The 18,099-nt window shown below is 52.2% G+C and overlaps 1 protein-coding gene across 1 annotated transcript in view; it reads left to right on the forward strand.

Moving 5' to 3' along the window:
- LOC139235179 (zinc metalloproteinase-disintegrin-like batroxstatin-2) overlaps positions 1 to 18,099 on the forward strand; it is a 546,822-nt gene that overhangs the window by 22,402 nt on the left and 506,321 nt on the right. Inside the window, exons 3-4 of the mRNA XM_070866402.1 lie at positions 9,282 to 9,358; positions 10,069 to 10,228. The gene's annotated coding sequence lies outside the window, so the exon portion shown is untranslated. The remainder of the gene's footprint in view (positions 1 to 9,281; positions 9,359 to 10,068; positions 10,229 to 18,099) is intronic.

An 18,099-nucleotide genomic window follows, 5' to 3' on the forward strand; every position in this document is an offset into this window, starting at 1 on the left:
CCTGCTCCTGCACCTATTTTTTTATGTTTCTAAAAGAGAAAATAGCAAAGGCCTTGACCATTATTTTCCAGTCTGCTTTGGATTCAGGCATGGTGCTGGAGGACTGATAATGTGGTACCCTTGTTTAAGAAGGGAGAAAGGGATAGGCTGAGTAATTGCAGGCCTGTCAGCCTAACCTCAGTGGTGGGAAAATTATTGGAAAAAATCCTGAAGGACAGGATAAATTTGCATTTAGAAAGGCAAGGATTAATTAGGGACAGTCAGCACGGATTTGTTAAAGGTAGACCGTGTTTGACTAACTTGATTGAATTTTTCGAGGAGGTAACAAGGAGGGTCGATGAGGGCAGTGTGTCTGATGTAGTGTATATGGACTTTAGCAAAGCTTTTGATTAGGTCCCACATGGCAGACTGGTCACGAAGGTAAAAGCCCATGGGATCCAGGGTAAAGTGGCAAGTTGGATCCAAAATTGGCTGAGGCAGGAAGCAAAGGGTAATGGTTGATGGGTGTTTTTGTGACTGGAAGGATGTTTCCAGTGGGGTTCCGCAGGGCTCAGTACTGGGTCCCTTGCTTTTTGTGGTATATATCAATGATCTGGATTTTACTATAGGGGGTATGATTAAGAGGTTTGCAGATGATACTAAAATTGGCAGTGTGGTTGATAATGAAGAGGAAAGTCATGGACTGAAGGTGTGCAAAACAGTGGCAAATAAAATTTAATTCGGAGAAGTGTGAGGTCCCTCTCGGCCTGAAGCCTCTCCTTTTGGAACAGCGGCTGCCACTCTGACCTTCGGCTGCCACAGCAGGTTGTACCCAATCTATTTAAATCTTCTGCATATTGTATGGGGTCCAGGGCAAATTGGCAAATCGGATCCAAAATTGGCTTAGAGGTAAGCAGCAAAGGGTAATGGTTGATGGATGTTTTTGTGATTGGAAGGATGTTTCCAGTGGAGTTCTGCAAGGCTCAGTATTGGGTCCCTTGTTTTTTGTGGTATACATCAATGATCTAGATTTGAATATAGGGGATATGATTAAGAAGTTTGCAGACAAGACTAAAATTGGCAGTGTGGTTGATAATGAAGAGGAAAATCATGGACTGCAGGAGAATATCAATCTACTGGTCAGGTGGGCAGAACAGTGGCAAATGGAATTTAATTCTGAGAAGTGTGAGGTAATGCTCTTGGGGAGGGCTAATAAGGAAAGGGTATACACATTAAATAGTAGGATACTTAGAAGTGCAGATGAATAAAGGGACCTTGGAGTGCGTATCCACAGAACTCTTTTTGGGAGGAAACTAAAACATTAAATCGTGCCCCCCCCCCCCGCCCGATCTGGGGGACACACCAAACATTTTCAAGGCCCTTTTTTTTGTGTTTTTTTTTTTGTGTTTTTGTTTTTTTTAGTTTTTTTTTGGGCACTAAAATCATATATTTTTTTTCTCCAAGTGCCCCCTATAAAAGGGGAGGGGGACACTAAAAACACCGGCAATTAAAACAAATTAAACTTTAAAACATAAAATCAAATTAAAATTTGGTTGCCGGGCGTGATGATGCACTCCAGTCCCTCCGGTGTCCACCTCTCGCGGAAGGCCGCGAGCATACCGGTGGACACCGCGTGCTCCATCTCCAAGGACACCCTGGCGCGGATGTACGTGCGGAAGAGAGGCAGGCAGTCAGGTTGAACGACCCCCTTGACCGCCCGCTGCCTGGACCGGCTGATGGCACCCTTGGTCGTGCCCAGGAGCAGACCTACGAGGAGGCCCTCGGACCTACCCGCTTCACAGGGTGCCCAAAGATCAGGAGTGTGGGACTGAAGTGCAGCCAGAATTTCAGGAGCAGCCCCTTTAAATAATAAAACAGGGGCTGCAACCTCGTGCATTCAATAAAAACATGGAACACGGTCTCTTCCAGACCGCAGAAATTGCAGGCGGCCTGGGAGCCCGTGAACCGGCTTAAAAATTTATTGCACGGCACTGCTCCATGCACCACCCTCCAGGCCAAGTCCCCGATGAATAGTGGGAGGACCCCTGCGTAGAGTGCCCTCCATCGGGGACCCCCGCCTCCTCCGGACAGCAGGATGGTACGCCATGGCGTGTCCGGACGGCAGGCGAGGATGGCAAAGTTGAGAGTGTGCAGGAGCAGCCCGTACAGGAAACCTCTCCGCGCAGAACTGAAAGGCACGGAGGGGATTTCCCCGAGGCGGCTCAAGTTGTGAGGCGCCGGCTCCCGAGGGAGGTTCCGGGGTTTGGCGCCGATGAGGAATTCCGTCCGGACGGGGGTCAGTTCGGACGGGATCTCCCCACGTGCTTCAGCCTCCTTGATGCACCTAACGGAGTCAGGGCCCAGAGCTGTTTTTAGCGACTCGATGGCATCGGCCGCGCGGCGGACGTCGGCCGAATTTAGGTGCCGCGCCAGCGTGTCTGGCACCATCCAGCCCGCTCCTCCGCCATCGAGCAGGTCCCTGACCCTGGTCACCTCACCAGCCACAGCTCTCTCGTCCGCCTGCCACCTAAAACCTCGGTCGTGGAGGTACGGATTCCCGAGCAGCGGCTCCTGCAGGACGGCCGCCACTCCAGCCGGTGGAGAGCTGCGCTTGGTGGAGACTTTGTTCCAGACCCTGGTGAGTTCCTTGTAAAAGACAGGCAGCCCCTGGACGGCGGTCCTGACGTCCGCCAAGCTCACAAACAGGAGCTGCGTGTCATAGTTGAGGCCGTGCTGCTGGCGGAAGAAATACGTCGCCAGAGCACGCCACCTAGGAGGGGGCTCGACGTAAAGGTATCTCTGCAGAGTCTGAAGACGGAAAGTCGCGAGCTGGGTGCTGACGCACACCAACGACTGACCGCCCTCCCCAAGCGGGAGACTCAAGATCGCGGCAGAGACCCAGTGCTTCCTGTTGTTCCAGAAGAAGTCCACCAGCTTCTTCTGTATCTTGGTGACAAGCACAGGGGGAGGGGTCAAAGTGACCAGCCGGTACCACAGCATGGCGGCCACCAGCTGGTTTATGACTAGCGCTTGACCCCTGTAGGACAGCACTCAGAGCAGTCCTGTCCAGCGCCCTAGGCGAGTGGTGACCTTGGCCTCCAGCTCTTGCCAGTTCACCGGCCAGGCTCCCTCGTCGGGGCTAAGGTAGACTCCCAGATAGAGGAGATGGGTCGAGGTCCAGGCAAAAGGCCTGAGCTCCTCCAGCAGGGAGTCCACCCGCCACTGACCCACCAGGAGTCCGGAACATTTCTTCCAGTTGATCCTGGCGGAGGATGCGGCCGAGTAAATCTCCTGGCACTCACGCATCCTCCGCAGGTCAGCGGGATCCTCTACCGCGAGGAGCACGTCATCGGCGTAAGCCGAGGGGACGACCTCCACGCCCCGGCCCTTGCAGAGCCAGTCCCGTCAACCTCGTCCGCAGGAGGCGCAGGAAAGGCTCCACGCAGATGGCATATAACTGGCCGGACATGGGGCATTCCTGGCGCACCCCTCTCCCAAAGCGAAGGGGCGCCGTCAAGGACTCATTAACCTTTATCAGACACTCCGCGGCGGCGGCGTACAAAAGTCGGATCCGGGCGACGAAATGCGTCCCGAACCCGAAAGCGCGCAGAGTTCCGAACAGATAGTCGTGATCCACCCTGTCGAACGCCTTCTCTTGGTCGAGAGATAGGAAGGCGACCGACAGACCAGCCTCCTGGGAATGATGGATGAGGTCCCGGACCAGATGGATGTTATCGTGGATTGTCCGGCCCGGGACCGTGTAGGACTGGTCGGGGTGGATCATGTGGTCCAGCACGGCGCCAAGGCGAGCAGACATCGCCCTGGCGAAGATTTTGTAGTCCGTGCTGAGGAGGGAGACCGGACGCCAGTTCTTAAGGAGGCGGAAATCACCCTTCTTAGGCAGCAGGACGATGACTGCCCTGCGCCAAGAGAGGGGCATCTCCCCGGTCGCCAGACTTTCCCCCAGGACCCGCACATAGTCGCTCCCCAGGACGTCCCAGAACGCCCTGTGGAACTCTACGGTCAGACCGTCCAGCCCCGGGGATTTTCCCCTCGAGAGCCGGGCGAGGGCACCGGTCAGCTCCGCCAGACTTAGCGGAGCTTCCAGATTTTCGGCGCCCTCCGGGCCGACCTTCGGCAGGTCCTCCCACATAACTTTACGCGCTTCCTCGCTGGACGGCTCCGGAGAGAACAGAGCCCCGAAATATTCACGGGCCCTGTTGTTGACGCCCTCCGGATCCGAGACGAGAGAGCCGTCATCGGCCAGCAGCGTCAAAAGCTGCTTACGGACACTCTGCCTTTTTTCCAGCTAGTAGAAGAAGGGAGAGCCGCGGTCCAGATCCCGCAGGAACCGGATCCGCGACCTCACGAACGCGCCTCGGGACCCGACGAGCTGCAGGTCCTTCAGCGCGGCCTTCTTCGCTTCGTACACCATCCGCAGGGCCGGGTCCTCGACGACTTGACCGAGACGGGACTCCAGGTCGAGCACCTCTTTTTCTAGGCGCCCGACCCTGGCCGCCCGCCTCTTGGTCGACCCCCTCACGTACTCTTGACAGAAGACGCGGACGTGAGCCTTGCCCACGTCCCACCGTAGCCTCAAGGAGGGGAAGCCCCCCTGCTTCCTTCTCCAGTCGGACCAGAATCGACGGAACGAGTCCTGGAACCGCACGTCCTCCAGCAGCCGGTTGTTAAAGTGCCAGTACGCGGACCCCGTCCTCGCGCGGAGCGAAGCGAGCTCCGCCCACACCAGGTGGTGGTCCGAACACGGCACCGGCCGCATGGAGGCCGCCGGGACGCAGGAAACGTACGCCCGAGACACGTAAAGGCGGTCGATTCTGGACCATCCTACTCCAGGCCTCACCCAAGTAAAGGCGCTGGAGTCGGGGTGGAGATTTTGCCAGACGTCCACCAAGTCGAAGGACCCGACCAGGTCCCTCAACTTCTCCATCGCCGTCATGCACTGCGGGGCACCGGAGCGGTCCCTCGCCTCGAGGGTGCAGTTAAATTCCCCCCCGAGGACAATGCAGTCGCCGACGTCGACGGAGCCAAGAAGAGCGGACACTTCTTCGAAGAAGCGCGTTTGTTGCGGGCCGGGCTGAGGGGCGTACACGTTCACGAGATGGAGCGGCACGTCCCACAGGCGAACCGTGACGTGCAGCAAGCGGCCTGGCACGGGCTCCTCGACCCCCAAGATCTCCGGCTGAAAATGCGGGGCTAGCAAGATGGCCACCCCACTAGAAGTGGCGGTGAGGTGGCTCATGCGGACCTCTCCTTGCCATTCCAGGAGCCACGTGGCTTCGTCTCCCGGAACGGTGTGGGTTTCTTGCAGGAAGCACACCGCATATTTCCCCTCCCGCAGGAGCGAAAAATTGTTAAATCTACGGCGTGCCTCTCTGCCGCCATTGATGTTGAGGCTGGCTATGGTTATCTTCATGACAAAAGCATAGTGCAACCTCTACCTAACCTATTGTGGGGAGGGGGGGGAGTGGAGTCGTTTTTTGACCTCCACTCCCTCAGCAGCCGAGCGAGGAACCTTTTGAGCCGGCGCAGCTCAAGGCTTTGCGCCTTTGGCAAGGGCCCGCCCGCGGCCATGGTTTTAGCGGCGGCGCAGACGAACGCGATGAGCAGCCCCGGCTCGGACCATTTTTCCCGGGCCAGATGGGCTCGGTTGCGGTGACCCTGGCTCTGGGCCAAAAATTCCCGGAGTTCCTTTACAGGAATGAGGGGGGACTCAGCGGCGGGCACGAGGAGATCCACTGCCTCACTGGCGATGGACTCGAGATCTTCTCCCTCATCCCCCACCGAGTCCCCGTCCCCATCCGGGAGGTCGCCGCCAGCAGCCGGCCCGTCGACCGCACAAGGTACGGCAAACAACCCTGGCTCTGCCCCGACCCCACCCCCAGGATCGTCGGCAGAGGAGTCCCCACTGGGCTCTTTTAAAAGCGGTGCTGGGTCAGGAAGCGACAGCGGAAGGGGTTCCTCCTCCGCCCCAGGAACCGGGGAAACCGGAGAGACCTGGTCAAAGAAGTGTTCCAGGTCCTCCAATTCCCCCAGCTCCAAAGTAGGGGGCGAGGGTTGGTGTTGTTCCCCCTCCCTGCCGCCACCCCCCCGGTCCAGCGTGTACAGAATCATTAAAATTGTTAACACTTTGTAATTCTTCCGGGTCGAGCGACTCCCGGGGGAAGTTGGTTAATAGCTGGGCGGGCTCAGGTTCGGCCTTTTCGGCCCCGCCCGCCTCAGTCCCCGGGACGCTCGACCCGGCGGCAACGCATTCCTCCGCTGGCCGCGCGCCCCCCCACGACAGGCAGATCCTCCACGCCATCCCCGGGAGGCAGAGGCTGGGCAGCCTCGACTGCCCCACCCTCCCCGGGGACAGATTCCTCTCGCCTATGGCGCAGTTTGGGGGCGCTGGTGGGGGACGCTGGACACGCGGCGGGCACCGACTCCTCCGCGGAGGGATGTTGTTCCGCCTCATTGGAGCGGCGCCTCCTTTTGTTCCTGGGGGGGCGCGGAGGCAGGGAGACCTCCATGTCTGCCGAGGCCTCCCGCTCCACTCCCCCCTTTTTCTTTTCTTGCCCGCGCCCGAGCCCCTCTGCGGTATTGGTCAAGGGCTCGGGCACGGGCTCAGGGCACCCCGCGCTCGCCGGTGACAGGGTTGGGCTGAGCGCGGTGATCAGACTGTCTGGCACACTGAGGGGACCCGCTTCGAGATGTTTCGCCTTCCTCCGGGCCTTCTTTCCGGCCGGACGCTCTCTCTCCCCCCCCATGAAAACAAAGGCCTCCGACGATGCCCGCGCACCCACAGCTCCCGGTACGCGGACGCAACTAGGGGGAGTGGTGGCGGCGGCGGTGCCAGCCTTGGCCGCCTTCGGTGGTTTGGCGACCTTGGAGACGGGGCAGTTCTTGCGAACGTGCCCCACCTCCCTACAGGCATGGCACCGCACATCGTCCGACGTGCACCACATTAAATGATCCCTCCGTCGTCTCCTCCCGCGCCAGCCGGACAAAGAGCTGGCGGCGGAAGGAGAACACGTGGCGCAGGCTGTTCTCCCTGAGGCCGAGCGGTATGGGGTTTATCCCTGACCTTACCTCCCCCAGTTGGTGTAGGTGAGGGAGGAGGAGCTCAGCGGGAACAAAGGGCGGGACGTTTGAAATGATGACCCTCTGCGCGGTGGCCTCGAGAGGGTCCACCGGCAGGAACGTCCCGCCCACCGTGAGCCCCTTTTCAAGGGCCAGGGACACTGCCCGCTCCGACCCCAGGAAGAACACCGCCTTCCCAGACATCTTGGAGGCTGCGACAATGGCCGAGGGGCCGACTACCCCAGCCATCGCCCGCACGCACTCCTCGATGCTCATTGTGGGGTGAGTGTAGCTCTTGACCCCGTGTTTCTTTGTTATTAGTCTGAAAGGTGGCAGGGCAGCAGGAGGCGCCGTGGATGTGGACGCCGCCTGCGCGTATGTCTTTGCTGGCCCTGCCACCGGCGTGGATGGGGTCGCCATCACGGGGTCCCTTTAAGGGCTACACCCACCCCAAAGTCACAGGCCTTAATGGTCTTTAATGGCCTCGTTGGTGTTTGAACAGAGGGAGCTCTGAAAGAGGCACACCTCTCCCCTAGTTGACGATTGGGGAGGGGCCTTGCTCCCTCTGCTCAGTTGTCTTGTAATTGATTTTTCCAATTAGGAGAAAGGAGCTCTCAGAGAGAGAGGGAAGAGACAGAGAGAGTGACAGAGAAAGAGGGAGGGGGGGTGGGAAAGAGGGAAGCTGTGAGGGCAGGTCTCCCCTCACAGTGATGGGTGGGTGCACCCCCCAGATGGTAAGCAAAAAACAAAGTCTTTGGGATGGTCTTCGGGTGGGGGGAGAAGATGTCTTCACCTGGGGCAGCTGGAGCCACCCAGGCACAGCACTCCCAACGATGTTAATTGGGGCCTCAATGAGTCTTCGGCCAGGCAGCTCCAGCTATCCCAGGCTAGGCAATGGGGGAGGGGTGCTTCAGTGGTGTGTGGGGCCTAGTTGTGGGCAAGACCCCCACACACACTTCCACACACACACAGCCCCCGCGATGTTCCGGCCCTTGAAATGGTCTTCTTTCCTCCCCCCACCGATATAACAAAGTCTTTCGGGGAATGCACCAATACACCCACCTGTAGAATAGTAATGGCTCTCCCTCCTTCCACACTGGATGTTGTTATTTCCCCCTCTCTCCAACTCTCTGTAGAAGTAATAATGATGTTGAATTTTCTGCTCTCCTCCTCTCCCTCTGGATGAATTGGAATTGTAGTAAGCCCCTTCCTCCTCTTCCTGGGCTGTTTCACAGGGCTCACAAAGGCTTTCCAGGCAGGAGCAACAGCAGGGAGCTCCTTCTCTCACTGCTCTAGGCTCCAAATGATCAGGCCTCCAACAGCTGTCCACAGATCCCTGAAAGTAGCAGGTAAGGTGGTTAAGAAGGCATACGGAATGCTTGCCTTTATTGGCCGAGGCATGGAATACAGGAGCAGGAAGATTATCCTTAAATTGTACAAAACACTGGTTTGGCCACAGCTGGGATACTGCGTGCAGTTCTAGTCGCCGTATTATAGGAAGGACGTGATTGCACTGGAGAGGGTGCAGAGGAGATTTACGAGGATGCTACCTGGAATGGAGAATCTTAGCTATGAGGACAGATTGGATAGGCTGGGTTTGTTCTCCTTGGAACAGAGGAGGCTGAGAGGAGACCTCATTGACGTGTATAAAATTTTGAGGGGCCTGGATATAGTGGATAGCAAGGGCCCGTGTCCCTTGATTATGATGGGGCATAGCTTTAAGGTGGTTGGTGGAAGATTTAGCGGGGATTTGAGGGGAAGCTTCTTCATGCAGAGAATTGTGGGGGTCTGGAACTCACCACATTTAAAAGGTGTTTGGATGGGCACTTGAAGTGCCATAACCTGGAGTGTTATGGACCTAGAGCTGGTAAGTGGGACTAGACTGAATAACCTCTTGTTGGCTGGTGAAGATATGATGGTCAGTACTTCAGGGAATCTAATACGGCCAGATTGATCTCCTGAACTAGTTTCGATCGCCTGGATGGGTCGGAGAGGAATTTGGGAGCTCCTGAAACAGTTGGGGGTTTGCTCCCGTTTTGCTGCAATGTATTTTCATGCTGGGTCATTGCCTTCTATGTGTGTTGGCCAGTCACAGCTCATGATGAAGGCATGGGGGTTGGGGCTCTGATCATTCCATTTGATAGCTAAATGTCCAGCGTTGTCTGTGATGCCAATCATCGCTATTAGAAAATTAAAATAAGATTTAAATGGTTTCTCTTTAGAACCGCTGTTACTATGAAGGGACAGTGAGAGGGTTCACTGGATCCCAGGTTGCTGCAAGTATATGTTCAGGACTCAGGTGAGCATTAACCTGTTCTTAAAACTTTGTATTTGTATTCTTGAACATAACATAAACAGAATAATACCTGTGAAGTGTCGGCCTAGGTTATATGGCCCGAGTCTCTGCAATGGGGTAATGGGACTTGAACCCATTACCTTTCCTTTGGGCCCCAAGATCACTTCCCTGTCCTTGGATCCCCACTCCCCCAGGTGGGGCCTTCTGGAGGGCACTATGCCTTCTGTCACTGGGCATCCCATCCTCCACACTTGCACTGGCTCACTCTGAGCCCCTCCTGCTTTGCGTCACTGGTTTTCAGGGCAGGGCAGGAGCTCCTAAAATAGGCCAGAACCTGGCACATTCAGTCTTGGACCATTTCTGGGCTTTTTTGCAGCACTCCCACTGGACATCTTCCACACCATTTACAATACCTTACCTTAACTGTCACACACTGTTCATTTATTGATACCTTAAAATGGCCTAGCACAAAAAAATTGCAGAAATAACATGCACAACATTTCTTTAGAATGTGACATCCATAAATACCCCGACTGTTTGCCACTCTGTGATCCTATAAGGTGTGGGGTGGGGAAGTTCAAATTACCCGGTGCGCTCCCAGTAGGCGAGGTTTCTTGTTGGGAGCACAAAGCCAGAAATGGCTTCTTTGAAGTCATTCTTGTAAATGTCCAAGACCCGTCTAACCTTCATTTTTTCTCTTGTGTTGCTGTTAGTGCTCTAATTATTCTCACTAACCAGAGTTACGTTATTGAGCATCTTGAGGAAGATGGACGCGGGTACCATCTGGTGTATACACCTGAGCATCTCAAATCAAGAGAGATTAGGTGCAGAGGCAGACATCTAATCCCTGAACATATTCAGCACCCGATTCGGGTAAGCATTGTGCCTTGTGTTTAATTCATGCAGACGGGTTGGTTCAGCCGTTTGGTAGGTTGAAGGACTTGTGCAGTGGTCATATAGAACATATCCATGAACTAGAATCATAGAATGATAGAACAGCCAAGAAGAAAGCCATTCAGCCCATCGTGCCTTTGACAGCTATTCAGTTAGTCCCACTCCTGTGCCCTTTCCCCATAGCCCTGTATTTTTTTTCAATGTGAACCTATGAACTGGAAAAGCCAAGCTGGTTTATCTAGGCAGTTGTGATGCCTTATGCATCAGGTCAGGAGGTTTCCTACCCTCTAGGCCATATAGTCGCCTGGGATGCCAGTGACTTTTAGAAGTGTGATTGCAATGGATACAGAATTCAAATGATAACTTCAATCTCTTTCCTTTTTTGGCCCCAATTTCCTCCCATTTTTTCTTTTGAACGCACTGAACTCACACAGCTGTACAGCCATCACCCAAGCGGCTATTCATGTGTCAGCCCAGACATTCTTAACTCACAAACAACGGATGGGTTAGGGTAGTGTCAGAAGTTAAAATGCAAAAAATCTGGAACAGGAACCGAGCCAGCCTCAAACCGTCCACTTCCAGTTATAATGGAGGCGGTACGAGGGGTGGACAACCAATCCGCTCGAGCATTGGACCAACCACCATCGGACCTCCTCAACCAGCCCCCACCCAACCACTGTCGGATCCACCCCCCCCCCCGACCACCGCCGGAAACCCCGTTTTCGACCCTCAGTTCTGTCGACAGGTCACTGACCTGGAACGTTAACTCTATTTCTCTCTCCACAGAATGCTGCCTGACCTGCTGAGTATTTCCAGCATTTTCTGGTTTTATTTCAGCTTGCCAGCATTTGCAGAATTTTGCTTTTGTCTTCACCCATTCAGATTGCTTCCCCACATCTCTTTGTAAGAAAGGGCGAATGGAAGGCTACCAACAGTAGGGCAGGTGAGGTTCCCATCCCAAAAGTTACCTCGGTCCAAGTTGGAGACATTTAACCTTTCTTTGTTCAACTTCCTTGAAAACTCCTTCAATTTTTGACAAGCTGTTAAACACGTAACCATGTCTGTTCCCAGACATGGGCCTCTGTGGAGTACTGTCTTGTCAAGGCCGTGCTTGGCAGCTGCTTGCCCTATCTCTTCCTGGGGAGGAATAGCCTGTCTTTTCTCAGACATATGAGACTATGTTATTATTCAAGAAACTTAAAAGACATATGCTGCAGAGCTTAAAACATATTCCAACTATCTTATTGATTATGTGGTTCAGGCTATCATGATTAAGTTCAATCACGTCATTTGACCAAGCTAACTACTGTACCATATGTTACTATTGTCTGATTAACATCCTGAATAAATGATTTGGTTAGTACAAAGATGAACTAAGATTAAACATTTTGCGATGGTCTTTCCCAAGGTGGAGGGGTTAGTTTGAAATGACTTGACAGGAGCCACAAGTCATATCCCTTCAACTGGGCCCACCAGCTGAGCTTCCTTCCTTGTCTTTCAAAACGTCCTTGCAATTCGGAAAATTGCAGCAAGAGGAAACTGTGTCTTGTCTGTGGCAATGGCCACAGAGTTTGGGAATGGCAGCTGCAGTGAGATTGATCAATATCCAATAATCTGGGTTTCAAACAAGTCAAGATAAAAGGGATGAAAGTCTGTATATGGTTTCTAAGGACCCAACGTGAAATGATTTTACGGAATCTGAACACAGATATTAGTGGGGACAGACAACAACACCATTGCGAATGAGAGAATAACTTAGCGTGACCGCAAAGATATCCGCTTTAGTAAACAAAGCTAGTCCAGGTGTAATAAAGCTGCTCCTGACTCCGCCCCTTCCTTAGCACACCTGCTGCTGAAACCCTTGTCCTTTGTTACCTCTAGACTTGACTATTCCAACGCTCTCCTGGCTGGCTCCCATGTTCTACCATCTATAAATTTAAGGCCATGCAAAACCCGGCAGCCCGAGCCCTAACTCGTACCAAGTCCCGCTCACTCACCACCCCTGTGCTCACTGCCCTACATTAGCTCTGGTTAAGCAACGCCTTGATTTTAAATCCCTCCATGGCCACGCCCCTCCCTATTTTTGTACTAGCCTACAGCCCCTCCCCGCCCCCCACTCCCCGTGATATCTGCGCTCTTCCAATTCTGGCTGAGAAAACCGAGAAACCTAGAAACATAGAAAATAGGAGCAGGAGTCGGCCATTCGGCCCTTCGAGCCTGCACCACCATTCAACAAGATCATGGCTGATCGTTCACCTCAGCACTCTTTTCCTGCTTTCTCTCCATACCCCTTGAGCCCTTTATGGCCCTTAAGGCTATCTAACTCCGTCTTGAATATATCCAATGAACTGGCATCAACAACTTTCTGCGGTAGGGAATTCCACAGGTTAACAACTCTCTGAGTGAAGAAGTTTCTCCTCATCTCAGTCCTAAATGGCTTACCCCTTATCCTTAGACTGTGTCCCCTGGTTCTGGACTTCCCCAACATCAGGAACATTCTTCCTGCATCTAACCTGTCCAGTCCCATCAGAATTTTCTATGAGATCTCCTCTCATCCTTCTAAACTCCAGTGAATACAGGCCCAGTCGATCCAGTCTCTCCTCATATGTCAGTCCAGCCATCCCGGGAATCAGTCTGGTGAACCTTTGCTGCACTCCCTCAATAGCAAGGACATCCTTCCTCAGATTAGGAGACCAAAACTGGATACAATATTCCAGGTGAGGCCTCACCAAGGCGTTGTACAACTGCAGGGAGAGCGAGGAGGAGGAGCAGCGTCAAGTCGGGAGGCCTACAAGAGGCCCATCAGTCGCAGTTGGGGCCCGGGAGAGCGAGGAGGAGGAGCTGCGTCAAGTTGGGAGGCCTATAAAGGCCAGCCGGTGCAGCTGCAGCAGGGAGAGAAGGCAAAAAAGAAGTAGAAAAAAATCGAAAGGTGACGTCACAGCCAAGGGGGCAAGTGAGTGGCTGGTGATTGGTAAGGAGTTTAGTTTTTTCGTTTTCTTTTCTTTATCAGTAAGTAACCTTTAGCATTATTGTTGCCAAATTAAGTTTATCTAGGGGTTAAGTCATGGCAGGAGAGCTTGGACATGTGTTATGCTCCTCCTGCACTATGTGGGAAGTCAGGGACGCTTCCGGTGTCTCTGACTACTACGTGTGCGGGAAGTGTATCCGGCTGCAGCTCCTGACGGACCGCATTGTAGCACTGGAGCTGCGGGTGGATTCACTTCTGGAGCATGCACGATGCTGAGAATTACGTGAATAGCACATTTACTGAGTTGGTCTTACCGCAGGTAAAGGTTGCACAGCCAGACAAGGAATGGGTGACCAACAGGAAGAGGAGTGGAAGGAAGGTAGTGCAGGGATCCCCTGCGGTCATCCTCCTGCAAAACAGATCCACCGATTTGGGTACTGTTGAGGGGGATGACTCACGAGGGGGAAGCAGCAGCCAAGTTCATGGCACCGTGGTTGGCTCTGCTGCACAGGAGGGCAGGAAAAAGAGTGGGAGAGCTATAGTGAAAGGGGATTCAATTGCAAGGGGAATAGACAGACATTTCTGCGGCCACAACCGAGACTCCAGATATGTTGCCTCCCTGGTATAAGGGTCAAGGATGTCTCAGAGCGGGTGCAGGGCATTCTGAAAAGGGAGGGTGAACAGCCAGTTGCCGTGGTGCATATAGGTACCAACGATATAGGTAAAAAAATGGGTTGAGGTCCGACAAGACGAATTTAGGGAGCTAGGAGCTAAATTAAAAAGTAGGACCTCAAAGATAGTAATCTCAGGATTTCTACCAGTGCCACGTGCTAGTCAGAGTAGGAATCGCAGGGTAGCTCAGATGAATACGTGGCTTGAGGAGTGGTGCAGAGGGGAGGGATTCAAATTCCTGGGACATTGAAACCGGTTCTGGGGGAGGTGGGACCAGTACAAACTGAACGGTCTGCACCTGGGCAGGACCGGAATCAATGTCCTAGGGGAAGTGTTTGCTCGTGCTGTTGGGGAGGAGTTAAACTAATATGGCAGGGGGATGGGAACCTATGCAGGGAGACAGAGGGAAGTAGAATGGGGACAGAAGCAAAAGATAAAAAGAAGAAAAGTAAAAGAGAAGGGCAGAGAAGCTGAAGGCAAAAAGCAAAATGGGCCACATTACAGCAAAATTCCAAAGGGGCAAAGTGTGTTAGAAAGACAAGCCTGAAGGCTCTGTGCCTCAATGCGAGTTGTATTTGGAATAAGGTGGACGAATTAACTGCGCAGATAGCAGTTAACGGATATGATGTAATTGGCATCACGAAGAACATGGCTCCAGGGTGACCAAGGCTGGGAACTCAACATCCAGGGGTATTCAACATTTAGGAAGTATAGATGGAAAAGAAAAGGAGGTGGGATGGTATTACTGGTTAAAGAGGAAATTAATGCAATCGTGAGGAAGGACATTAGCTTGGATGATGTGGAATCGGTATGGGTGGAGCTATGGAATACCAAAGGGCAGAAAACGCTAGTGGGAGTTGTGTACAGACCACCAAACAGTAGTAGTGAGGTTGGGGACAGCATCAAACAAGAAATTAGAGAGGTGTGCAATAAAGGTACAGCAGTTGTCATGGGTGACCTTAATCTACATATTGATTGGGCTAACCAAACTGGTAGCAATGCGGTGGAGGAAGATTTCCTGGAGTGTATTAGAGATGGTATTTTAGACCAATATGTCGAGGAACCAACCAGGGAGCTGGCCATCCTCGACTGGGTGATGTGTAATGAGAAAGGACTAATTAGCAATTTTGTTGTGCGAGATCCTTGGGGAAGAGTGACCATAATATGGTAGAATTCTTTATTAAGATGCAGAGTGACACAGTTAATTCAGAAACTAGGGTCCTGAACTTAAGGAAAGGTAACTTTGATGGTTTGAGGCATGAATTGGCTAGAATAGACTGGCTAATGATACTTAAAGGGTTGACGGTGGATAGGCAATGGCAAACATTTAAAGATCACATGGATGAACTTCAACAATTGTATATCCCTGTCTGGAGTAAAAATAAAACGGGGAAGGTGGCTCAACCGTGACTAACAAGGGAAATTAAGGATAGTGTTAAATCCAAGGAAGAGGCATATAAATTGGCCAGAAAAAACAGCAAATCTGAGGACTGGGAGAACACAATATTCCAGGTGAGGCCTCACCAAGGCCCTGTCCAACTGCAGTAAGACCTCCCTGCTCCTATACTCAAATCCCCTAACTATGAAGGCCAACATACCATTTGCCTTCTTCACCGCCTGCTGTACCTGTATGCCAACTTTCAATGACTGATGAACCATGACACCCAGGTCTCGTTGCACCTCCCCTTTTTTTCAACTGCCACCATTCAAATAATATTCTGTCTTCGCGTTTTTGCCCCCAAAGTGGATAACCTCACATTTATCCACATTATACTACATCTGCCATGCATTTGCCCACTCACCTAACCTGTCCAAGTCACCCTGCAGCCTCTTAGCGTCCCCCTCACAGCTCACACCGCCACCCAGCTTAGTGTCAGCTGGAAACTTGGAGATATTACACTCAATTCCTTCCTCTAAATCACTAATGTATATTGTAAATAGCTGGGGTCCCAGCACTGAGCCCTGCGGCACCCCACTAGTCACTGCCTGCCATTCTGAAAAGGACCCGTTTATCCCGACTCTCTGCTTGCTGTCTGCCAACCAGTTCTCTATCCACGTCAGTACATTACCCCCAATACCATGTGCTTTAATTTTGCACACCAATCTCTTGTGTGGGACCTTGTCAAAAGTCTTTTGAAAGTCCAAATACACCACATCCACTGGTTCTCCCTTGTCCACTCTACTAGTTACATCCTCAAAAAATTCCAGAAGATTTGTCAAGCATGATTTCCCTTTCATAAATCTATGCTGACTTGGACCGATCCTGTCACTGCTTTCCAATGCGCTGCTATTTTATCTTTAATAATTGATTACAACATTTTCCCCACTACTGATGCCAGGCTAACCGATCTATAATTACCCGTTTTCGCTCTCCCTCCTTTTGTAAAAAGTGGTGTTACATTAGCTACCCTCCAGTCCATAGGAACTGATCCAGAGTCGATAGGCTGTTGGAAAATGATCACCAATGCATCTTCTTTTTCTAGGGTCTCTTCCTTAAGTACTCTGGGATGCAGACTATCAGGCCCCGGGGATTTATCAGCCTTCAATCCCATCAATTTCCCGAACACCCAGTCTAGGATGGCCAGCCCTCTAGTTGGTTCCTCTACATATTGGTCTTGAAAACCATCCCTAATACACTCCAGGAAATCCTCCACCGCATAGCCCAATGTATATGTAGATTAAAGTCATCCATGATAACTGCTGTACCTTTATTGCACGCATCCCTAATTTCTTGTTTGATGCTGTCCCCAATCTCACTACTACTGTTTGGTGATCTGTACACAACTCCCACCAGCGATTTCTGCCCTTTGGTATTCCGTAGCTCCACCCGTAGATGATTCCACATCATCCAAGCTAATGTCCTTCCTTATTATTGAGTTAATTTCCTCTTTAACCAGCAATGATACCCCTCCTCCTTTTCCTTTCTGTCTGTCCTTCCTAAATGTTGAATACCCCTGGATGTTGAGCTCCCAGCCTTGGTCACCCTGGTGCCATGTCTCCGTGATGCCAATTATATCATATTCGTTAATTGCTGTCTGTGCAGTTAATTCGTCCACCTTATTATGAATACTCCTCGCATTGAGGCACAGAGCCTTCAGGCTTTCTTTTTAACACACTTTGCCCCTTTAGAATTTTGCTGTAATGTGGCCCTTTTTGATTTTTGCCTTGGATTTCTCTGCCCTCCACTTTTACTTTTCTTCTTTCTATCTTTTGCTTCTGTCCCCATTGTACTTCCCTCTGTCTCCCTGCATTGGTTCCCATCCCCCTGCCATATTAGTTTAACTCCTCCCCAACAGCACTAGCAAACACTCCCCCTAGGACATTGGTTCCGGTTCTGCCCAGGTGCAGACCGTCCGGTTTGTACTGGTCCCACTTTCCCCAGAACCGGTTCCAATGTCCCAGGAATTTGAATCCCTCCCTTCTTCACCACTCCTCAAACCACGTATTCAACTGAGCTATCCTGCAATTCCTATCTGACTAGCACATGGCAGTGATAGCAATCCTGAGATTACTATCTTTGAGATCCTGCTTTTTAATTTAACTCCTAGCTCCCTAAATTCAGCTTGTAGGACCTCATCCCGTTTTTTCTTATATCGTTGGTACCTATATGCACCATGACAACTGGCTGTTCAACCTCCCACTCGAAAATGTCCTGCAGCCACTCTGAGACATCCTTGACCCTTGCACCAGGGAGGCAACATACCATCCTGGAGTCTGGATTGCGGCTGCAGAAACATCTATCTATTCCCCTTACAATAGTATCCCTACCACTATAGCTCTCCCACTCTTTTTCCTGCCCTCCTGTGCAGCAGAGCCACCCATGGTGCCATGAACTTGGCTGCTGCTGCCCTCCCCTGATGTGTCATCCCCCCCAACAGTACCCAAAACAGTGTATCTGTTTTGCAGGGCGATGACCGCAGGGGACCCCTGCACTACCTTCCTTCCACTGCTCTTCCTGTTGGTCACCCATTCCCTATCTGTCTGTGTAATCTTTACCTGCGGTATGACCAACTCACTAAACGTGCAATTCACAGTGTCCTCAGCATCGCATATGCTCCAGAGTGAATCCACCCGCAGCTGCAGTGCCGCAATGCGGTCTGTCAGGAGCTGCAGCAGGATCCACTTCCCGCACATGTAATCGTCAGGGACACTGGATGCACCCTGCATTCCCACATAGCACACGAGGAGCATGTCACCTGTCCGAGCTCTC

Source organism: Pristiophorus japonicus, chromosome 2 (assembly GCF_044704955.1).
Source record: "Pristiophorus japonicus isolate sPriJap1 chromosome 2, sPriJap1.hap1, whole genome shotgun sequence".
NCBI classification, from domain to species: domain Eukaryota; kingdom Metazoa; phylum Chordata; class Chondrichthyes; family Pristiophoridae; genus Pristiophorus; species Pristiophorus japonicus.